The sequence below is a fragment of the Ranitomeya imitator genome, chromosome 4, assembly GCF_032444005.1.
Source record: "Ranitomeya imitator isolate aRanImi1 chromosome 4, aRanImi1.pri, whole genome shotgun sequence".
NCBI classification, from domain to species: domain Eukaryota; kingdom Metazoa; phylum Chordata; class Amphibia; order Anura; family Dendrobatidae; genus Ranitomeya; species Ranitomeya imitator.
The window spans coordinates 510282517-510294650 of NC_091285.1; the positions used below are offsets into that span (position 1 = coordinate 510282517).

Below are 12134 nucleotides of genomic sequence, written 5' to 3' on the forward strand. Positions count from 1 at the left end.
TTAGTCTGAGGATGGAAAGCCGAGGAAAAGGATAGGTCAATGCCCATCCTACCACAAAAGGCTCGCCAAAACCTTGAAACAAACTGGGAACCTCTGTCAGAAACAATATTCTCAGGAATGCCATGCAACCAAACCACATGCTGAAAGAACAAAGGTACCAAATCAGAGGAGGAAGGCAATTTAGCCAAGGGCACCAGATGGACCATTTTAGAAAAGCGATCACAGACCACCCAAATGACTGACATCTTTTGAGAAACGGGAAGGTCAGAAATGAAATCCATCGAAATATGTGTCCAAGGCCTCTTTGGGACCGGCAAGGGCAAAAGCAACCCACTGGCACGAGAACAGCAGGGCTTAGCCCTAGCACAAATCCCACAGGACTGCACAAAAGTACGTACATCCCGTGACAGAGATGGCCACCAGAAGGATCTAGCCACTAACTCTCTGGTACCAAAGATTCCAGGATGACCAGCCAACACCGAACAATGAAGTTCAGAGATAAGTTTATTAGTCCACCTATCAGGGACGAACAGTTTCTCTGCTGGACAACGATCAGGTTTATTCGCCTGAAATTTTTGCAGCACCCGCCGCAAATCAGGGGAGATGGCAGACACAATGACTCCTTCCTTGAGGATACCCGCTGGCTCAGATAAACCCGGAGAGTCGGGCACAAAACTCCTAGACAGAGCATCCGCCTTCACATTTTTAGAGCCCGGAAGGTACGAAATCACAAAGTCGAAGCGGGCAAAAAATAACGACCAATGGGCCTGTCTAGGATTCAAGCGCTTGGCAGACTCGAGATAAGTCAAGTTCTTATGATCAGTCAATACCACCATGCGATGCTTAGCTCCTTCAAGCCAATGACGCCACTCCTCGAATGCCCACTTCATGGCCAGCAACTCTCGATTGCCCACATCATAATTACGCTCAGCGGGCGAAAACTTCCTGGAAAAGAAAGCACATGGTTTCATCACTGAGCAATCAGAACCTCTCTGTGACAAAACCGCCCCTGCTCCAATCTCAGAAGCATCAACCTCGACCTGGAACGGAAGAGAAACATCTGGCTGACACAACACAGGGGCAGAACAAAAACGACGCTTCAACTCCTGAAAAGCTTCCACAGCAGCAGAAGACCAATTAACCAAATCAGCACCCTTCTTGGTCAAATCGGTCAATGGTTTGGCAATGCTAGAAAAATTACAGATGAAGCGACGATAAAAATTAGCAAAGCCCAGGAACTTTTGCAGACTTTTCAGAGATGTCGGCTGAATCCAATCCTGGATGGCTTGGACCTTAACTGGATCCATCTCCATAGTAGAAGGGGTAAAGATGAACCCCAAAAATGAAACTTTCTGCACACCGAAGAGACACTTTGATCCCTTCACAAACAAAGAGTTAGCACGCAGGACCTGAAAAACCATTCTGACCTGCTTCACATGAGACTCCCAATCATCTGAGAAGATCAAAATGTCATCCAAGTAAACAATCAGGAATTTATCCAGATACTCACGGAAGATGTCATGCATAAAAGACTGAAACACAGATGGAGCATTGGCAAGTCCGAACGGCATCACTAGATACTCAAAATGACCCTCGGGCGTATTGAATGCAGTTTTCCATTCATCTCCTTGCCTGATTCTGACCAGATTATACGCACCACGAAGATCTATCTTAGTGAACCAACTAGCCCCCTTAATCCGAGCAAACAAGTCAGATAACAATGGCAAGGGATACTGAAATTTAACAGTGATCTTATTAAGAAGGCGGTAATCAATACACGGTCTCAGCGAACCATCCTTCTTGGCTACAAAGAAGAACCCTGCTCCCAGTGGTGATGACGATGGGCGAATATGTCCCTTCTCCAGGGATTCCTTCACATAACTGCGCATAGCGGCGTGTTCGGGCACAGATAAATTAAATAATCGACCTTTAAGGAATTTACTACCAGGAATCAAATTGATAGCACAATCACAATCCCTATGCGGAGGTAGAGCATCGGACTTGGGCTCTTCAAATACATCCTGATAATCAGACAAGAACTCTGGGACCTCAGAAGGGGTGGATGACGAAATCGACAAAAATGGAACATCACCATGTACCCCCTGACAACCCGAGCTGGATACCGACATGGAATTCCAATCCAATACTGGATTATGGGTTTGTAGCCATGGCAACCCCAACACGACCACATCATGCAGATTATGCAACACCAGAAAGCGAATAACTTCCTGATGTGCAGGAGCCATGCACATGGTCAGCTGGGCCCAGTATTGAGGTTTATTCTTGGCCAAAGGTGTAGCATCAATTCCTCTCAATGGAATAGGACACCGCAAAGGCTCCAAGAAAAACCCACAACGTTTAGCATAATCCAAATCCATCAGATTCAGGGCAGCGCCCGAATCCACAAACGCCATGACAGAAAACAACGACAAAGAGCATATCAAGGTAATGGACAGAAGGAATTTGGACTGTACAGTACCAATGACGGCAGACCTAGCGGACCGCTTAGTGCGCTTAGGACAATCAGAAATAGCATGAGTGGAATCACCACAGTAGAAACACAGACCATTCAGACGTCTGTATTCCTGCCGTTCAACTCTAGTCATAGTCCTATCGCACTGCATAGACTCAGGTTTAACCTCAGGCAGTACCGCCAAATGGTGCACAGATTTACGCTCGCGCAAGCGTCGACCGATCTGAATGGCCAAAGACAAAGACTCATTCAAACCAGCAGGCATAGGAAATCCCACCATGACATCCTTAAGAGCCTCAGAGAGACCCTTTCTGAACAAAGCTGCCAGCGCAGATTCATTCCACTGAGTGAGTACTGACCATTTCCTAAATTTCTGACAATATACTTCTATATCATCCTGACCCTGGCACAAAGCCAGAAAATTTTTCTCAGCCTGATCCACTGAATTAGGCTCATCGTACAGCAATCCGAGCGCCAGGAAAAACGCATCGACACTACTCAATGCAGGGTCTCCTGGCGCAAGAGAAAATGCCCAGTCTTGAGGGTCGCCGCGCAAAAAAGAAATAATAATCAAAACCTGTTGAATAGGATTACCAGAAGAATGAGGTTTCAAGGCCAGAAATAGCTTACAATTATTTTTGAAACTTAGAAACTTAGTTCTATCTCCAAAAAACAAATCAGGAATAGGAATTCTTGGTTCTAACATAGATTTCTGATCAATAGTATCTTGAATTTTTTGTACATTTATAACGAGATTATCCATTGAAGAGCACAGACCCTGAATATCCATGTCCACACCTGTGTCCAGAATCACCCAAATGTCTAGGGGAAAAAAAAAAAAAAAAGTGAACACAGAGCAGAAAAAAAAAAAAAAAAATGATGTCAGAACTTTTTCTTTCCCTCTATTGAGAATCATTAGTTTGGCTCCTTGTACTGTTATGTTTGCTAATGACAGGTGTTATGAAGGCAATCCAGAAACACAGTGTGCTTAGCGATCAGAGCGCACACAGTGATCTGACAAATACCCAAAAATACAAGAACGAGCTCTGAGACGTGGAAACTCTGTAGACTGCACACCTGATCCTATCCTAAACACAACTAAAAGCGGCTGTGGATTGCGCCTAACAACTACCTAGGCAACTCGGCACAGCCTAAGAAACTAGCTAGCCTGAAGATAGAAAAATAGGCCTGACTTGCCCCAGAGAAATTCCCCAAAGGAAAAGGCAGCCCCCCACATATAATGACTGTGAGTAAGATGAAAAGACAAAACGTAGGGATGAAATAGATTCAGCAAAGTGGGGCCCGATATTCTAGGACAGAGCGAGGACAGTAAAGCGAACTTTGCAGTCTACAAAAAACCCTAAAGCAAAACCACGCAAAGGGGGCAAAAAAAACCCACCGTGCCGAACTAACGGCACGGCGGTACACCCTTTGCGTCTCAGAGCTTCCAGCAAAACAAAAGACAAGCTGGACAGAAAAAAAGCAACAAAAAAAGCAAAAAGCACTTAGCTATACAGAGCAGCAGGTCACAGGAACAATCAGGAGAAGCTCAGATCCAACACTGAAACATTGACAAGGAGCAAGGATAGCAGCATCAGGCGGAGTTAAGTAATGAAGCAGTTAACGAGCTCACCAGAACACCTGAGGGAGGAAGCTCAGAAGCTGCAGTACCACTTGTGACCACAGGAGTGAATTCAGCCACAGAATTCACAACAGTACCCCCCCCTTGAGGAGGGGTCACCGAACCCTCACCAGAGCCCCCAGGCCGACCAGGATGAGCCGCATGAAAGGCACGAACAAGATCGGAAGCATGAACATCAGAGGCAAAAACCCAGGAATTATCTTCCTGAGCATAACCCTTCCATTTAACCAGATACTGGAGTTTCCGTCTAGAAACACGAGAATCCAAAATCTTCTCCACAATATACTCCAATTCCCCCTCCACCAAAACCGGGGCAGGAGGCTCAACAGATGGAACCATAGGTGCCACGTATCTCCGCAACAACGACCTATGGAATACATTATGTATGGAAAAGGAGTCGTTCAGGAGAAGCTCAGATCCAACACTGAAACATTGACAAGGAGCAAGGATAGCAGCATCAGGCGGAGTTAAGTAATGAAGCAGTTAAGGAGCTCACCAGAACACCTGAGGGAGGAAGCTCAGAAGCTGCAGTACCACTTGTGACCACAGGAGTGAATTCAGCCACAGAATTCACAACAGTGAACATTCTACATATAATTGCCATCCGCTAACTTTAATGAGGGTCAGCATGGTGCCATCACCCGTTATCTTTGAACGCCATATGGACTATGTGCACAGACGTATATGTACATGTCGTGGTTGTCTGTATATACCATGTATATTATGTTTTTATGTATTATGTTATACTGTATATACTGCTCTGGCTCATATTCATTTGTACGGGCTTTGCCCATATTACTTTTATGTCATGCATTGCTGTTTCCTTCCCCATTCTTTTCCCCTTCACTGTTATTGGGGAAAACTGGGACTGTCCATATTGGGGGTATGTGTTTTAGACAGTGATATGCGGGCATATAGTATATTGGTGCCATTTGTCAGTATTGTCTTGTATACACATTGCTGACACCATTGCATGTACGGACTGATCTTATATACCATCGTATAGCTGCACACATATTGCGTATACATACAAACTCTTAGTTTATATGTGGTGGACTGTTCCTGCTCCTCCTACTTATTTATCAGATGACGCTTTGCTTCTTTATCGCCTTGTACACATTGCCTATGTATACATACCGCTCATTGGCAGTTAGGGGTTGTATTCCTCCCCTTACTCAGCTATCTATGCGGCTGTGCGCATTGCGCTGTGTGCGGGTGGCTCCGGTGTGTGGGCGGGGCGTCTCGGTGCCTTGTGCGCAGTCTCCGGATCTTTTTCCGGCGCTTGCGCACTCGGCCTGACGCCCTGCCCCCGCTCCTGACCCGCCCGCCGCAGTGCGCATGCACCGCTAATGCCGCGCGGATTGGCTGCTGCCGCACACGTGATCGGGGTCGGGTGGGTTATTAGCAGGTCCTGCACCGGTGGACTGCTATCCCCTTGAGAAAGCGGCGCTTTAGAGCCGCGAAACGCGCGTCGGGGCGTTTTCCTTTCCGGCGGGACTCTCCTCCTGCACCCCTCTCTGGTAAGCCTAGCCACGGCACTTGTCACTTTATTATATATCACACATTACCATTAGTTTAGCCCTATGATGGCCATGGTACTCTCCTAGGTATATGTGGGCTTTGTCTTCCAGCTTATTTGTATGTGGGGGTTTTCTCTCCCCCCTTGGTTGTTACTTGTACATATATATGGGGGTTGCAGGGGGTGGTCCTCCCCCCGTGCTTGACTGGATTACACCTTATATATAATTGTCTTACTATTTTTAGCATTTTTTGTATCAATAAAGACACTTGTTTATAAAACTATTTATACTGTATGCTCCTTTCTTCTCCTATTTATAAATATGCATGTCCACGTAGTATATAGCACAGCCACGTAGTATATTGCCCAGCCACGTAGTATATTGCACAGCCACGTAGTATATAGCACAGCCACTTGGTATATTGCCCAGTTACGTAGTATATTGCACAGCGACGTAGTATACAGCAGAATGTGGTGGATGATGTCTACAAAGGGTCAGAAGAAATTATTTCCAACTGTATTTGATGTGTTTGGAAGAAAATGAATGAGGCTGGGGGGAGAACTAAAATAATAATGATACAATTAAAGTTAATAAACACTAAGGTCGAGATGAAGGATTGCTTCCATATTTCTAGGGCTGGTGACACAATGATTCTTAGGGAGATGCTGTAAGAACACCAGACCCCATTCATCAGATGAAAATCAGTCATCTCCATAAATAAAGCACCTCAAAATCTACCACTAAGAGACAAAAACCGGCACAAACAAAATCAAAAATATCACATTAATCTATGAGAGAGATTACTTATAAGTACATTGTACTTCCAGCAATGCTGCTTTTACCAAGAGGCGGAGGGGCATTGCCAAGAGGCAGACGGGTAAAGCAAATCGTTCCTCTACACCCAGGTAGAAGGACAAGCTGGAGATGCAGGTAGGTGGCTCACAAATATTATGGATTGTCATGAATGTGACTGCAGAGGTTCCTTCTCCTGGACTTCGAAATGTTAATGTTTTCCCACTGCAATCCAGGAGCTGAGATCTTAGACGTAAAGACCATTTACACTAAGTTAATCGTGATCGAGCATTCCTAGGAGTGCTCATGTCATGACAATCATGCTTTGTAAACAGGCAGCCTATCATCCGAAGAACAAGCAAAACACTTGTTCGTTGGGTGAAACGATCTTCTGTGGTGCACAAAAGATCATCATTCTCGGCAGCACACGATCTTGTGTCAATAGTTCGTGCTACTGAGAACAACGGCAGCCTATGTGACCGAGTGATCTATTACAGTACTCATCTGTGTGAAGTAGGCTATGAAACGACCGCTCATCGGTAAAGATTTAAGTTGGGTGACAATCTTTATTTGCTATAATTTACAGTCTTAAAGATCTCAATATGGAGGCAATGATTTTGTTTTTAAAGATCGAGATCTCATTTAACGATAAGTCACTTTACAGGATTAGTAGAATATGGCTACTTTATTCCAAAAGAAGAAAAAAAAATCACTCCGGTCCACAGACTATGGCACTGGATCTCTCTCTAAAATGTCAGTCGGCAGTAATGTGTGTGAATTCTAGCATCAGTATTGAAACTGCAAGTCCCGGTCTGTCGGTGGGTTTTATAGCCCCCAATTAACAGTACCATAGGGATCAATGATGAGGTTAGTTGGGATCAGTAGATCCATAGTGTCGGGCCGAGATTTGAGGCCATAATACGGGTGATAAAATGCATCTGCAAGACATCAAAAGGAGCTAAACTGAAATACCAGACAGCTCTTCACCTGGGCACGAGTTGTGGTTTTGGAAAAAAAGCAGGCATCATTTCTAATCCTGTACAACCCCTTTAACGGGCATATCCATAGGATAGGCCATCAATAGGAAGGCGTCCAACATTTGCAACTCTACCGATGCCTTTTTTTCATGGTTTTAGACGGCTCCAAAATGCACAACAGCAATTTTAGAACCGTCTGAGCTCGGTATCGCAGCTTTGTCAAATATAAGGCATCACCAAAAATTGGATAAACCCTTTAAATAACAAAATCAGTCCATAAAATGGCTGACTCTGCAGTGTGTAGGTGTCAGGTGCACTTTAATGAAGAAACCCCTTTGCTGAGAAAGAAAAAAAAAGATAACAGAGCTGCTTATAGCAGAAAATGGATTAATAGATCAGTAGGAAATGCACTGCAAAATGGAGGCACGGGCTCTAAGGTAGAAGCGTCACCTATAGTCTAGGGGTTTTGTTTTCCAGCTTTGGCAGGAAATGGAGCCAAGCCAAATGGGTCTGCACCTGCGATCTCTTAAGTTCTATAAGTCACAGAGGTGATGGGAACAGACCCTGCTCCTGAGGCTTTTGCAGAATGAGACACTACTTTGTGAGAAGCAATGGGCTGTGCATCCACAGCCGGCCCTTCCTGAGGGCTATAGTGCCGGGAATACTAAGACAAAGACTGAGGGCGGAATGGCTTGGTTACCATAGTCCCAAACACAGTCTCTTGGGATGTCTCGTGGCCAGGGGTCCTATGGGTTTCAGCATTGTGTGGCTCCTTGGATGCGTTTAGATACAGAGAAGCTTCAGCCATTTTATTGCTTCTGCTGGAAGGTTTCCAGTAGTGTATGACGTCTTCATGGAACTGCCTCCCACCTTCAAGTCACTATTTCGGAATGTATAATTTCCCATGGCCGCAGCTTTTTTACAGAATGATGAGCTTGAGGCGAAGTGGGGTCTTCAACACTAATCTTTCTTGTAAAAGGCGCCCGGAGGAACACATCAGGCTCCTCAAACTGGTTTAAAGAAGAAGAAGACTTAGCCAAAAATGGTGCATTGGTAAATATATCGGAATCATCCTTTGAAATTATAGAACTCTTGAACGGCGCTGTAGAAAAGACGTCGACATCTGTACTGAAGCCTCCTGCAGGCATCTGGGCCGTTCTCTCAGATGGAGTGTAGATAGAGGTCTTCTGCATGGAAACTGGCTCCTCAGAATTGGGAAATGTCACATTCTTGACTTTCTTACAACCTTCCTCTTTATCTGACTCCATTAAGCGAGGTCTAGAACCGCTGCAATCCAAAAGGTCTGGCTCATGGTCAGTGCCTTCTCCTTCACTGCTATGAAAGGAACTACAACTAGATGGACCTTTGGATGGACTCTCCAGCTTTAATTCTAATTCAGATGATAAGGGGCATGTTTCAGAACTAGGACCTGTAAAAATCCCATCATTTCCCATATGGAAAGACTGAGAAGCTTGTAGTACACCTACAAATAGAGAGAATAGTAATTCTAAACCTATGTTACTAATGCTAGGAAATCAATACTTACAGGGTTAGGACATTGACACTGTGACAAAATTACACTTTGCTATTAATGGTCAGGTTTGATATCCTCCTCAAAGGGATAACCAAACAAAAGGAAGAGTAGGAAAAAAACACATCACATAATGAAATACATGGAAATATAGGCTTATAAACATGGCAGTGATGAGGGCAAACTGCAGTCTACTGCAAAGTGCCGATGATATTGCTTCTTGAAAAAAACAGTCTTTGCAAATGACACAAAAAAGCAGCTGAGAAGGCCACCGCTAATCTACTCCAGACCCAAATTTAGATGACATTTTCTAATTCCCTGAATCCCTTGTATATTGGCTTCTTCCATTAGAAGACCACCCCTACAGAAGACCATTTTCTACTGCTTTTTTCTGAACAGCTTCACTCTATATAGTAAACAGTGTGGAATTTCCAGAAACTTTTAAAGACCAAATCCTAATACACATTTCGTATGTTTGCAGAACTTCATGTACATTACACTGGAACCAACATATATGACACCTACATAACAGAGCTTACCTGGACGACATGAATTGCAGGTAAAATTTAGGAACAAATGATTAGAAATGACTATGAAAAGTTGACGTCAGAGAGAAGTGGTCTGAAGTCTCCAGGGAAGTGCACACAAGGTGGAAGCTCATCGTAAATGAAGTCTCAGCTTTGTCTAATGATATTTATGCCAATGGTGTAAATTCACCTTTATCCAAATGTGTCCAAATATCTCTCTGGTGAATTGTATGTGTTTTATAGTGAAAGAAAAGCTGTCAGCAGATTTTTGCTATGCAACCTGAGAGCAACATAATGTAAGGACAGAGATCCTGATTACAGCGATGTGTCACTTACTGGGTTATGGGTTCCAATAAAAATAGAATTAATCTTACCGGTAATTCGGTTTCTAGGAACCTTCCATGACAGCAGGATCAAATTAGTGCTGTCGTGGAAGGTAACTGGAGAAATCAGTGTTTTATCAGCAGTAGATTATCACTGCAGGACTCTCATGCCTCCTAGTCAACTATGTGTAACCCCACTCCCACCATTGATTGGCAGCTGTGTACACTGCACATTGACAGAAAGCTGTCAATCAGTAGTGTGTGTGTGGGCAACGTTATACAGGGTTCAGCCGAGGTTGTCCATGACTTTTGCATTAATGACCTATCCTTAGGATAGGTCATCATCGGGGTCCCACACCCGACACCCTTTCCAATCAGCTATTATCAGTGTTGGCCGGCTAGAAATACTCATCCGCGGAGCTGCTCCGCCTTCCGATTGTGCAGTACCCTGCGGCAGCCATTATCGCCTCCTATTGATTTGATTAAGAGGCAGATGTGTGGCTGAGGCTCGGTACTACTAGAGGGAGACGGCCAAATCCGCAAGTGAGGACTTCTGACCGGAGGCGTCCACCTACACCCAAGCAGGTGATCAGTGGTGGTGCCGATCAGACTGATGACCAATCCTCAGGATAGGTCATCAATGCTAAAATACTTTACAACTTCTTTAAGCCCTGATAGATCGGGAGCAGAGAACACGGGGATTGTAACAATTCTTCCGCCAAGCAAGCGGCATCGCTGAAATCAGGGTCTTCGCCCCTCCGTTATGCTGCTCTCAGATTACATAGCTGACCCGTTCCTTAATTATCTAAATGATCCTAAATCCTCTTCATTGCTATGATTCCCACGTACTACAACTTTGGTAACAATGTGGCTCTTTACTAAAAAGAAATTCATGAATCCCCCCAAAAATAAATGTCAGATGTTACACAGATGCCTTCTAGCTTCATGTACAGTTCCTCACATTTCTTCCACTCCATGTTCAATGATCCCTTCTTCATGTGATTGAATGAGACCATTTCTTTTTATATCCACAGGCTGAAAACTTGTACAATCTAAGTAAACCTCTGTAGGCTCTAATGCCCGATCTGGCAGGACAAGCCCGACCTGTAATGCGTTGGCCACGATGAACAGTGACCTGCAGCCATCCGACCAGGAGACGGGTTCATGTTGCGGACGGCCTTGCACAGAGCAGAGAACGCCTCTAAATCACTTTGAACAAAGTTCACATTTTACACCAAAGCCTTTCTATATATTTGTGCTATTTTTTTTTTTATTGCTTATTGCAAAATGAACCCCTTAAGGAAGTGCCCATTTTGGCCTTTAGGACCAAGCAAATGTTTTCATTGTCACATTCCATTCCAGGAACTGTGTGAAGGCTTGGGGGTTTTCTTAGCATGAGTCGTATTTGTTAATGGCAGCGTCTTGGTGTACATTTCATTTATTACCCATCCTTTATTAACTCTTTGTGGTTTCTGCTATTGTTAATTGAGGTTTTGCATTTTCTGCTGCACAAATAAGGCGGTAACTTTCTTCTGTGGGTTAACAATTCTTGCGATTCCAAATTTGTATAGTTTTATGTTTTCTATTCGCCACGACAGCACCCACGAGAGAGGGGATCCGCCCCTAGGAACAGGAAACCGACAGAGAGATAAAAGGGGCGGCCCCCCCTCGCTCCTCAGTTGGTTTCCTGTTCCTGGATGGGAACCCACAGAGAAGACTCTATGGAGTTGTTAAGAAGAGGAGTACTCGCCTGGATGCCGCCTGTGCGTCTCTGTTCCTGCTGGCTCCCCCCTCATCTGCGGTGGCCTGCTGAGAGGCCTGAAGTTTAGCAACGATCTCCCTGATGGGACACCATTGTAGGGGACGACCGACGAAGCGGCATGTACCTGGACCGACCCGGACCTCGGTCGGGTAGCGGTGGCCTCCGGGTGATGTGGAGCTTTCCCCAGTCCCTCAGGTATGATGGCGGCATGGTGGGTGTAGCGCTTCTGCCGGCAGACTGCCTGGACGCCGGCGCATGCACGGTACAAGCGCTTCCCGGATGTAGTTCCCTGAACCTCTAAGGTCGGCGTTCCATTTCCGGCGGACCGCCATATTGGTACAGGCGGTTCTGGGTTTCCCTGACGCTACTGAAGGCTGTGCGCAGGTAAAAAAAAAAAACGGCAGGAAGGGGTGTGTGTCCTCCGGCGCTATAAATCACAGCTCAGCTGTGCAGAGGGTGCGTCACCATGTTGTCCCATGAGGAGGTCTGTGAGCGCCCTGTGGAGGAGGTGGTTGCACCCAGTGGCAACGTCAGAAAGAGAGGCAGTGGATTATCCAAAGTGAGCGACTCCACTGACAAGTCAGGAA

General features: G+C 45.2%; 1 long non-coding RNA gene across 1 annotated transcript; it reads left to right on the plus strand.

The window, feature by feature from the left end:
• The first annotated feature begins 6461 nt into the window (after window positions 1-6461).
• Window positions 6462-11509, plus strand: LOC138674225 (uncharacterized). The gene is made up of 3 exons (XR_011320539.1): window positions 6462-6565; window positions 9417-9494; window positions 10820-11509. It is a non-coding gene; the product is annotated as an uncharacterized lncRNA (long non-coding RNA).
• The last annotated feature ends 625 nt before the right edge of the window (window positions 11510-12134 follow it).